Raw genomic sequence first — 11,261 nt, 5'->3', positions numbered from 1 at the left:
GGGAGAGAGAGAGAGAGAGAGAGAGAGAGAGAGAGAGAGAGAGAGAGGCAGAGAGCAGGCATGCATTTCTTTACATAAGGGTTATTTCCTATTATTTGTTGATAACATTTTGGGTCTTTGATCTGTTTTTTTTTTTTCCTTCCATTATTCCTATTAGTTATAGACTTTTGTCTTTTCATAGGATCTCAGACATTTGGATATTTTGTGCCAGGTATTTTTCTAGACTTCTAATTGTCTTTAATGAATGTATTTCTTGTATCATGTCTTCAGTGCCAGAGGTTATCACTCCCATCTTTTGTGTTTTGCTGGTAAAGCTTACGTGTGATTTCTGTTCTAGTTTATAAAATTTTCATTCCAAATTTCTTTCTTTTGGGTTTTTTTTAACGACTCTATTTCCATTTTTCATGCCTTGAATTGTTTTAAGGCCTTTTTTTTTTTGCATCAGCATATTTGACACACAAATAAAAGGCCTTAGAACACCCTTTGTGCATGTGATAGTACTCTTTAAGTGAGAATCCAAAAAAATCCCTTTATGAAAACACAAATAGTGGAATAAAGGCTGGGGTTGGGGTCAAAGATAAAGCAATGGGTCTGGGAAAAGAGGTTAAGAAGCGAAGATCTGTGGGATCATCCGGAGATTGGACAAGGCAGGAAGGAGACTGTAGCAGGTGTCTTAGATCAGAACAGGAGATGAGGCTAGGGGACTTGGTTTGGAGTAGAAGAAAAGGGGTTGAAGGTCTGCATTTAGCCTACGTGCTTCCCTGGCAGGAGTTGCCTGTGTGTTCACATGGAGTGACTGCTGAAGTTGAGGCTAAATTCATAGATTTAAAGACTTTTAGAAACCATTCACATATGGGAGAAAAAAAAGCAAAGTTTGTCTTTCTAGGTCTAGGCTACCACACTCAGATTGACTCTTTTCATTTCCATCAACTTGCTAGAAAATTTAATTTTCTAAACATCTGATTAATAGTCCATTGCTTAAATTTACCACATTTTCATTGATAGACACTTATTCGGACAATGTCTGCTTCCTGAATATTATGAATAAAACACCAATGAAATTGCATAGGCAAGGATGACTGGAGTAGGATATAAGTAGCTTTGCAGATATGCCCAGGAAATGCTGGATCATGTCATAGATCTATGTCAAAATTGTGTGGACTCTCCACACTGATTTTTGGAATGGCTGCACCAGTCAGAATTCCTACCAGCTTGACTAAATTGAACAAGTATTTCCCACTCGTCAAATCCGTGCCTGTCTTTGTCATTATTTGTATGTTGATCCTGTCCATTCTGATAATACGGGATCCCAAAGGAGCTTTAATTTGCATTTCTGTGATAGTAAAGGATTTTGAATATTATTTCATCATTGAGAATCCTCTGTTAAATTCCATACCTAATTTTTTTTAGTTGGGTTATATTCTAAAAGTTCTGTTGTTTTTTTTTTTTGTATTTGTATTATAAATATGAACTTTCTGTTAGATGTGTAAATTGTTTCCCATTTTCTATGTGGCCTCTTCACTTGAATGATGGATACCTTTGATGTGCTCAGACTTCTTTTGTTTCAGGAGCTTCCATTTGTTAATTGTTGTTTTTAATGCTTGAAACTTCCATCAGGACGTTTTTCGCTGTGTCAATGATTTCAAATTTCTTACATTATCGTGTGTCAGATTTGGGGTATTGGGTTTTTAAGTTAAGGTTTTTGATGCTCAAAAACTTCAATTTTGTGCAGGATAACATTTATTTTAGTCATCTAGTTTCATTCTTTGGCATATAACTCTACAGCTTGTCTAGCACCATATATTGAGGTTACTATATTTTATAGAACATGTTTTGTCATGGTCTTTGTTAAAAAATAAAATAAAATAAAATAAAAAACAGGTGGCCATAGGAATGTTGGCTTATATTTGATCCTCCATTTTGTCTCAATGATCATTTTGTCTGTTTTAATGCAAGTACAATTCTGATTTGTGTACAATAGCTCTGTAAATATAACTTGAAACCAGAATGGTACTCCGAGGGTTTCCATTTTTCTGTTTAGTTTTGTTTTGTTCTGTTTTGGGTCTTTGGTGCTTCCATATGATATATAAGATTATTTTCTGTTCTTCTGGTATGCAGGTATGTACTAGTGGCTATTCACCCATGGCATTAGATATGGCTCCAACAGCAGACCAAAACCAGTGTTTGTTTACAAGGGCATAGGTAAGTATTTCCTTCCACAAATGTGTTGACTGAAGAACAGTTGCATTATCAAACATCCTCATCACATCATCGTGAATGACGACTTATAGAAGCTGCATCCTACCGTTTAGTTTATTTCTAGCACTTCTCAAGACAATTTGTAACTGGCAGGAAAGAATAACAGAGAAATTCCAAGTGAGAGATTTGTGACCATCTCCCATCTCTTTGACTATGGATTGTTACCAAGTCTATTGACATAACCTTATATCTAACCTTATATCTAACCATTACTGTACCTCTTTGCTTATTTCACTGTTATGACAGTCAATTCTATCTGTCCCATGATGCTAAGGGGTGCTCTTATCATGACTGCAAAAAGATGTTCTAGATAACAGTAATTTTAAAGTTTCTAAATAGACCATGAATCTAAATCTAAGGAGATCAAGATACCCTCTTCAGAGTTGTTTTGTGTACAAATAAAATAATATAAACAGTTGTTATAATAATTAAAATATTATTAGTCCAGAAAATTAATTTAAATTTTAATACTGATTACACAGCAACTTATTTTACAGCATATGTAATAATATACAAACTATTTATAAATTAATAACCTCTAATAAGCTCTAATGTATGTTCAATACCCTATAAGCAAAATATTTTGTATTTTATGCTATATAATAGTGCACAAATCATAAGTTCTACTTTTGTCTTATAATCCAATTTTTCTGCTTAACGCTGTTACCTTTTTAGATTTTTATCTTTTCTTACCATAAGGTATATATCAATATATATATTTGACAAGCAACGAAATAGGGCCTCAGGAGATAGCTCAGAAGATAGGCTCACTTGTTCATTTATGTAACCTAGGTTTAGTTCCCAGCACCCACATGACACTAATAGTGTTCTGCAACTATAGTTATAGAAGATTTGATACCCTTTTCTGCTCTCACTGGACACTGATGAGACATGGTGCCCAGATATATGTGCAGGTAAAGACACATGTTAATAGAATGAAATAAAAAAATCGATTTGTCAGCCCTGAAATAGAATAGAAATAAATAAATTGATTTGTCAACCCTGAAATTACACAATTACACTCACAAACACACACACACACACACACACACACACACACACACACTATATATATATATACATATACATATGCATATACATATGTGTATATATATATATATATATATATATATATATATATATATATATAAAACCTTTATAACCTTTATATAGTCTTAGGAAGTATTTATATATCTAGGAATATATGCAAACATATTACTATAAACACATTTATATTTAAGAACAATCAAAGAAGCAGAGACCATGAATTGAATTGAAAGAAGAATAAGAAGGTACATGTGAGGGTTTAGAGGTACAAAAGGGAAGGTGAAACTATAATTTTATTTTAATTTGAAAAATTAAAATAATATTTATGAACTAAATCAAGAAAATACATAAATGCAAAAATATACTATTTTCTCAAAAATGCACTTCCATTTCCCATTTATTTTTAAGGAATATTTCCTTTCCATGTACAACAATGTTCATGAATCTTATGAGGTTATTTATAAATACCATTAATGTAGTGTTTCTACTTTCAATGTATTTTGGGCTTCTTTCCAAATCAGTACATTGAGATCTATCCCATTTCTTTTAAATGCTGCATATTATTTTATTATAAGACTATATCACACTCACTATGCCATTACTGTATTACTGGGCATTTGGGTTGCTTCCAATTTTTGATATTACCAATAGTGTCCTAGGGGATATTCTTATATTTTTATCTGTGTGCACTACTACCAGAATTTTTGTCACATGAATTCCTAGAAATGGAAATGCCGGTACAAGGCTTGGGAACATTTGTTAATTGTACTGAATTTTGGTAAACTTTCTTCCAATGTTGCAAGAGCAATTTATGGTCCCTCTGAGTAGAGGGAATATGTTACTTCCATATAGAGTTCATTTCCGATTTTACTTAATTTTTTTAAACATCTAACAGTCTTAGTAATTTTTCTCAACATTGCATATTGTTTCTGATTTTTACATTGCTCCATCTTTGCAAGTTTTCCTTGAATATCCAATATTTGTTTTTGATAAGAGGTGTTGTACACTCCTGAAATTTCTCAATTATTTCTTGACATAAGTACATGCAAGCAAGCAAGCAAACAAACAAACAAACTTACCTTGTCTGAATTGACTGGGCAGACAAGAAAGACCAAAGGTTAAAACAAAATTCCCAGACCTTTCCAATCAAGCCATGACTAGCTGAAGCCTGATCTAATTTCTTACACAGACTCTTGATTCCTAATGCTTAGGGAACCATGTCCGTTCACAATGCTGGGTAATCTCATAAAAAATAAATAAATAAATAAAACACGTTACACTGTAAAATGTATTACTTAACAAGGTAACATGAAGAACAGCTGCCTCTTCGGACAGCAGCCTACACAGGAGTCCCATGAGGGTAATTCCATGGCTTCCCTTAGTACTGCTGAAATGGATTTCCATCCCCTCCTAGTGACATGGTACCTTCTTTGGGAACTTTCCTGCTACATTACTGGATTCTCTCTTTCCCTGTCCATACCTTGCTTGATAATTGCTTTGCAGCTCATGTCACTGTCTCCCCTCAAACCAAGATACTGTTTCTCACGCCATTCTGTTGCCATATGGGAAAAATTCCCCACTTTGCCTCCCTTGACCAAGTTTTCGCCTTGTGTCTATGTGTAAACCACTTAGAATTCTGAAGTAGCCAAGGTCCTCTCCCTAGAGTAAAACAGTATTTTGGCCACAAAGTAACTAGTATGAACTCCTATCAATATTCTCAGGATAGGATCTGATCAGTCCTATGGAGGCTTGATGACCCATGATAGGGGAATACTAGACCACTGAGGCAGTAATGGGTGAGCAGGTGGAGGAGCACCATCATAGAAGCAAGAGGAGGGAGGAGGGGATAGGGGACTAGTGGAGGGGAAACTGGGAAGTGGTATATATTTGAAATGTAAATAAATAAAATAACCAATAAAAATGAAAAAGATTAAAGTATAAATTTATAGCACATTTACAAATATGAATATTTACATAAAAATGTCTTATAATTTAAGGAAAAACATGAACTGCTTAATTAATTCACCTCTGTGCTAAGTCCAATATTGACTGCAATTCCTCCCAACATCTTCCAACTTGCTCTTTCTCTCTCTCTCTCTCTCTCTCTCTCTCTCTCTCTCTTTCTCTGATTTTCAAAAAGTTTGAGAAATTCTGATAATGATCCCTGAATATTATACCTAGATGTCTCAACTGAGTCCTTAATTTTTTTCTTGGAAGTCTTTCTTTCTTTCTTTCTTTCTTTTTTTCTTTCTTTCTTTCTTTCTTTTTTTCTTTCTTTCTTTCTTTCTTCATTCCTTCCTTCCCCTTCCTTCCTTCTTTTCTTCTTCTTCTTCTTCTTCTTCTTCTTCTTCTTCTTCTTCTTCTTCTTCTTCTTCTTCTTCTTCTTTTGGAAGTGTGATTGGAAATTAGCAAAATGTTCATTTCTAGAGAGTGAAAACTGATGGGGCAATCAAACTATGCTACAAGGCTCTGTGTGTCACTTTTGCTAATTGGAAGGAAGAGCATGCAGCTAGAAATAAATGGAAATCCAATTACTTAAATGACTGATATGTGAGAGGCACCAATTTTGAAGTATTGCTCATCAGTGAGCCTATATTTTACCTCTGTACAGGTAGAGTACTCTGGCGCTTTACGGTCCAATGCATCCACTTTTAACAATTTATAATACCATATAACCATCAGTGTCTTTCACTGCAGATGTTGTTGGGTCTAAATATACAGTTGTTGTTGGGTCTAAATATGCAGTTCTGAGTGAATGTTCCCTCTACCCTCCCTCTGTTTATTTTCTTGTTCTCCTCTTCAGGACTAGATAAGATATGTGAATGCTAATCAAGGAGAAATCTTAGTTTATAAATATTTTCCCTTAATAGAAATATTATCCCTTAATAAAAAAATGTTTGGAGAATCAACAGATTGATTCCAAAGATGATTCTAACACGTTTTATTTCTCCTAGTACCAGGAAGAACTGCCGTACATATTTGGTAGCAGTATTTATTGTAGTGTCTGGCTTATGAGAGTTTCTATTATAAAAGAAAGTGACTAAGTTGAGTGTGATCGCCTATGGCCACACCCAAACCGGGTACTTCCTGAAAGGCGGCTGGGGCTGAAAGAGAATAGACAGCGAACAAGGGCAGAAGGCCAAGACAAAAGTGTGCTGATCAAAGCCCTCAAGTTTAATAATGTTCTGAGCTTATATAACGGGGGGGGGGGGGCATCCCCCACCACCCTATTCTTGGAGCCTGTGGTACAGGTTCGAGCCTGTAGGTGGATCGTCAGGGTGCTGTCTCTGGAATATCTCAAGAGTCTCTCAGCAGGCAGTGGAGAAGCTTTGAAGAGCAGTGGCAAGTGTAGGCAATAGAACCGGCTTGGCAAGTCAGAAGGTACCATCCCAGGTGGTCCTGTGCTTAATGGCAGCGGCAGCGAGGTCTGAAACAGCCTGCTTCAAAGCTGAAAGGAGCAACACTAAGTGCATGAAGAAGGAAGGAAAGTAATAGACTGAATAAAGGAAAAAAGAGAAAGTACAGAGGAAAAAGAAATAGGAAGTAAAATTTTGATTCATTCATAAAGTGAACGAATTTGTCTTTACCACATTCTTGATTTATATAAGATTTGCATAGAATCTATCAAAAATAGTTGTTAAAGGGGTTAGGATAACAACTAAATGAGATCTGTACAATGATTTGTAAGTAACAAAGGACTATTCACAAGAGTGTCATTTCCTATTGAATTATTGATAATCCAGCAAAATTCACTTTGAGTGAATTCACTTTCTGGGTTTAGTATGAGTTCTGATAGTCACTGTAACCCCCCATTCTCCTCTTTCTCAGTTTCCCTCATTTCATGTTGGAAAAGCAGAAAAAGCATTGCATAGAAGAATAAGAAGGGACATAGTATACACACATGTCAATATCATTTCACCACAGAGAGAAGTCAAAGCAGGCACTTAAACATGGTAGGAAACAGGATGCAGGAATTGAAGCAAAGACTAAAGAGGAAATGCTTACTGGCTTGTTCCTCAAGCCTTGTTCATTCTCCTTTCTTATACAACCCAGAACCATTTGTGTGACAGTGCCCCTGGTGAATTGGGCCCTACCATGTCAATTATTAATCAAGACAACACTTTACTACAGGTAAATTTGATGGATATATTCTCTCACTTAAAGCTCCTGTTTTGCAGTGGACCTTAACTTGTGCTAAGTTCACAGAAATCTAACTAGCATGCCTACTCTTTGGGAGTCCCAGCAAAATAAGAATCAGTTCAATTCTATTTAAACTTAATTTTCAAACCAACACCCCTTATATCTATCTCCTCTTTTATCTTTCCCTTTCTTTTCTTTTCATTCTTTTCTTTCTTCTGTTTTCCCTTTGCAGAACATTTTCTTTTGTTATTTAAATAAAGTCTTCAAACACCAGAGCAGGATTGAATGCAGCTTTTCACAATACACCCATGCAATCTCCCCATAATGTCTAAGGATTTTAACCTGTGGAAATTCAAGGCCAGATTAAACAAAATTCAGTTACAACAGAAAAAAAAATCAAGCAGCATACCAATTTAAGTGAGACAAAAATTCTGCAGAGTGTTAGAAATACTTCTAGCCATTCTTCCATTCATTTAAAAAAATACTACCAGAGGCAGAGGAGATGACTCAGTAAAATGTTTCCCTTACAAGCCTGAGGACTTAAGTTTGATTCTCAGCACACACAGTTTAAAAGAGATAAATAAATAAAATAACTTAAATGAAAATCAGGTGTATCAGTGGCTGCTGGTAGTTTCTGCAAGACAGAGGCAGAAGCCTGTGAGTGAAGAGTCTTAGGACTTGTTGGCCAATCAGAAGACTATCTGAGTATGTGAGCTCCAAGTCCAATAGAAAACATTGTTTCAAAATAGCATGGAGGGAGAAGGGCATGGAGAGAGAAGGGCAGTGGTTGGGCTGGTGAAAATGGTTGCTATGTAAACAGTAAGCCACGATCCCCAGCACCCATGTAAAATGGTAAGAGAGACTGCACATACCTGTGTCCACACTGGTTTGGGGGAACAGAGGTAGAAGATGATTGTAGCTTTCTGGACAGCCTGTGTAGCTGAAATACAGTGAGTGCCAGATTCAGCGAGGGAGCTTCACTCAAGGGAATTAGGTGGAAATACATAAAACAGAAAAAAACAGTGTCAACCATTGGCCACCACATGTGTCTGTAGATATACATACACAGACACACACACACACACACACACACACACACCAGAGATGTCACTGTTGATCATTGATGTATCTGCAAATCTCAGCATTCTTAGAAGTGCTGATTTTGAGATTTTTAGATAAGTCTACCAAGGCATCAATAAGTTCCAAAGTAAAATCAGAACAGTGACTCTAAAATGCCTTTAAAAACACGGCCCTGCTTGAGTCCTCTGCATCACTGGGGGCAGATAAAACAGTGCAGTCATTCAGATTATCTAACTCCTTCCTCTTGTCTCTTGTCTCCTGCCAACTCACAATCTTTCTGTGATTATGGCTTACAGAACTGTAGTACAACGATATCATGAATCACGTGTGTGTGTGTGTGTGTGTGTGTGTGTGTGTTAAACTATTGTCTATTAAGTGACTTTTCCATTTCTTTGGCTTAAATATGGGAAAGCAGTGCTAAAATAAAGTGTCCTATGTAAGAGTTCGTTGTGAACATTACACTCTAACAAAATAAATATGCCATCTATTCTGAATAATGTATGTATATAACATGTTAATCTTTTATGGCATACTCTTATCAAGAAGTAAATCTTAAAGCACAAAAATGTTGCTGCATTTATTAACATGGGTGAATCAATTTAAGCTTTCTTATGGTTTGTCAAATTTATAAAATATTATATTTCTCTTCAGATAGAATTACATACTGTGTAGCTCAAAGATAATCCCTATGGTCTTGGCATATGTTACTTAATTGTCTCAGAAGGAAATGCCATAAATAGCGTGCTGTCATCCCCCACAGGCACTGGCTCATCTGTCACAGCGGGGGCTCCAGACAGGGTGAGGTGCTCTAAGACATTGCTTAGTCTATGTAAATCACAGCCATTACTTCTTACCACTTCCCAATTGGTCAATTATGTATAAACATGTGTTAATAAAAATTTTCCTCTGTGCCTCTGAGGTACACACCCATAAAGCTATGTGAGTATGATAAAGTATAAATGGTGTACATTATTATCTGATCTGACCCACCTCATAAATTATGATCCAAAGTGCCTCCATAGACTCAAAACTCCAGGAAAACTCTAAATGCTGGGGGGCGGAGGGGGGAGGCGCAGGGATTCAAATGATAGACCAGAAAACAATAAATTTTTTCCTGTCTTTGTAGTTTTTGTGGGGAAAAAAACAACAACCTTGATTTGTTTTCTCTTAGGAATAAAAATAAGCAAACAATATATTAAATCTTAAACTACGGAAGTTTGTTGTAAGCCATCAAATTCTTAATTCCCATAGGGGATGGAACCATAAAGGTTCCATTCAGTTGTTGATAATAAACATAGAAGATGAAATTATGGGAAATATTAGAAAAATCCAAAAATCCAAGACTACTTTATTTTAATTATTTATTTTCTATTTATGGGTATCTCTATGCCTGTTTGTATATGCTACATGTGTGGTATGGATGGGTGTTTATGGAGATGAGAAGATGGTGACTAGCTGCCTGAAGCTGGAGTTACAGATGGGTATGAGCCTCCAGACATGGCTGGGAACTGAGTTCCCATCCACAGAAATGAAGCTATTGGAGTCTATGAGAGATTTTAATCAGTATATATATATATATATATATATATATATATATATATATATATATATATATATATTTGAGATAGGGTTTCTCTGTATAGCCCTGGCTGTCCTGAAATTAAATTTGTAGACCAGCCTGGCCTTGAACTCAGAAATCTGCCTGCCTCTTAGTCAGCATATCTTAACAGGATATATAAGAACTTCGGAATTACAAAGCCTGAGTTAAAAATCCTCTCCCTGTCTTTATCAATACTATACTACATTAAGTACACCATTGAAGTGGCATTGAGAAAATATTAATCATGTTGATGATTAATATTAATTAATCATTAATGATTGATATCAAGCCAGTCCATGTCAGAATGGTAAGATACTAGTGAGATTAGTAAGAATTGTTTTTCCAAGAACACTCACTTTAAAACTGAGAAATTATTTATTAGTAATGACCCGAAAGTTATGGTTATCTTCATTTGGTGTAATAAATATAAAAATGCTCCTTTAAATAAACAATAACTTTTAGAAAACAAATTATTCCTGAACATAATCAAAGTTGGCACAGTAGCAATTATTCAACATATACAAGAAACTGCCAGAGGATATTATCCACTTTCGGTAATCATTTTATCTATTTATTTGAACTCCCACTGAAGTACAATTGATATGAAGATATCTGGACGACTTTAGTGTGCAATGTTTTATGTCTGCACATAAAGAACAGTTGATGCTGAGATACTGAGATACACACACATTCCCCACATTCCATGTCATGAACTGTGATACACAGCAGAATCTTATTCATATAACATACTGAAACTTCACACCAATGGAAGTTTCCAGCTCTTTCCATGTTCTCATGACTGATAAAAAATTTATTTTCTCAATTTTATATAACTCTTGTAAGTGAGCATTTGTCATTCTGTGACAAGCTTAAGAGAAAATATTTCAAGTCCCTCTATATTGTTACCAATTGCATGGTTAACTTATATTTTAAAAGTGATATATATATATATATATATATATATATATATATATATATTTACTCTGACCATGTTTGGTTATTATTAAAAATGTAGCATCAGATAACAAACTTTTCTCAGAAATATAGACTTCAATTCTGACTTATAATTTAGAATAAAAGCTAGAGGCAAGTTACTGTAATCCCCCAACCAGTATTTCTAATACCTCTTTTGATC

The sequence above is a fragment of the Mus pahari genome, chromosome 3 (genome assembly GCF_900095145.1).
Source record: "Mus pahari chromosome 3, PAHARI_EIJ_v1.1, whole genome shotgun sequence".
In the NCBI taxonomy this organism is placed as follows: Eukaryota; Metazoa; Chordata; class Mammalia; order Rodentia; family Muridae; genus Mus; species Mus pahari.
Note: the sequence above shows the minus strand (reverse complement) of the source record.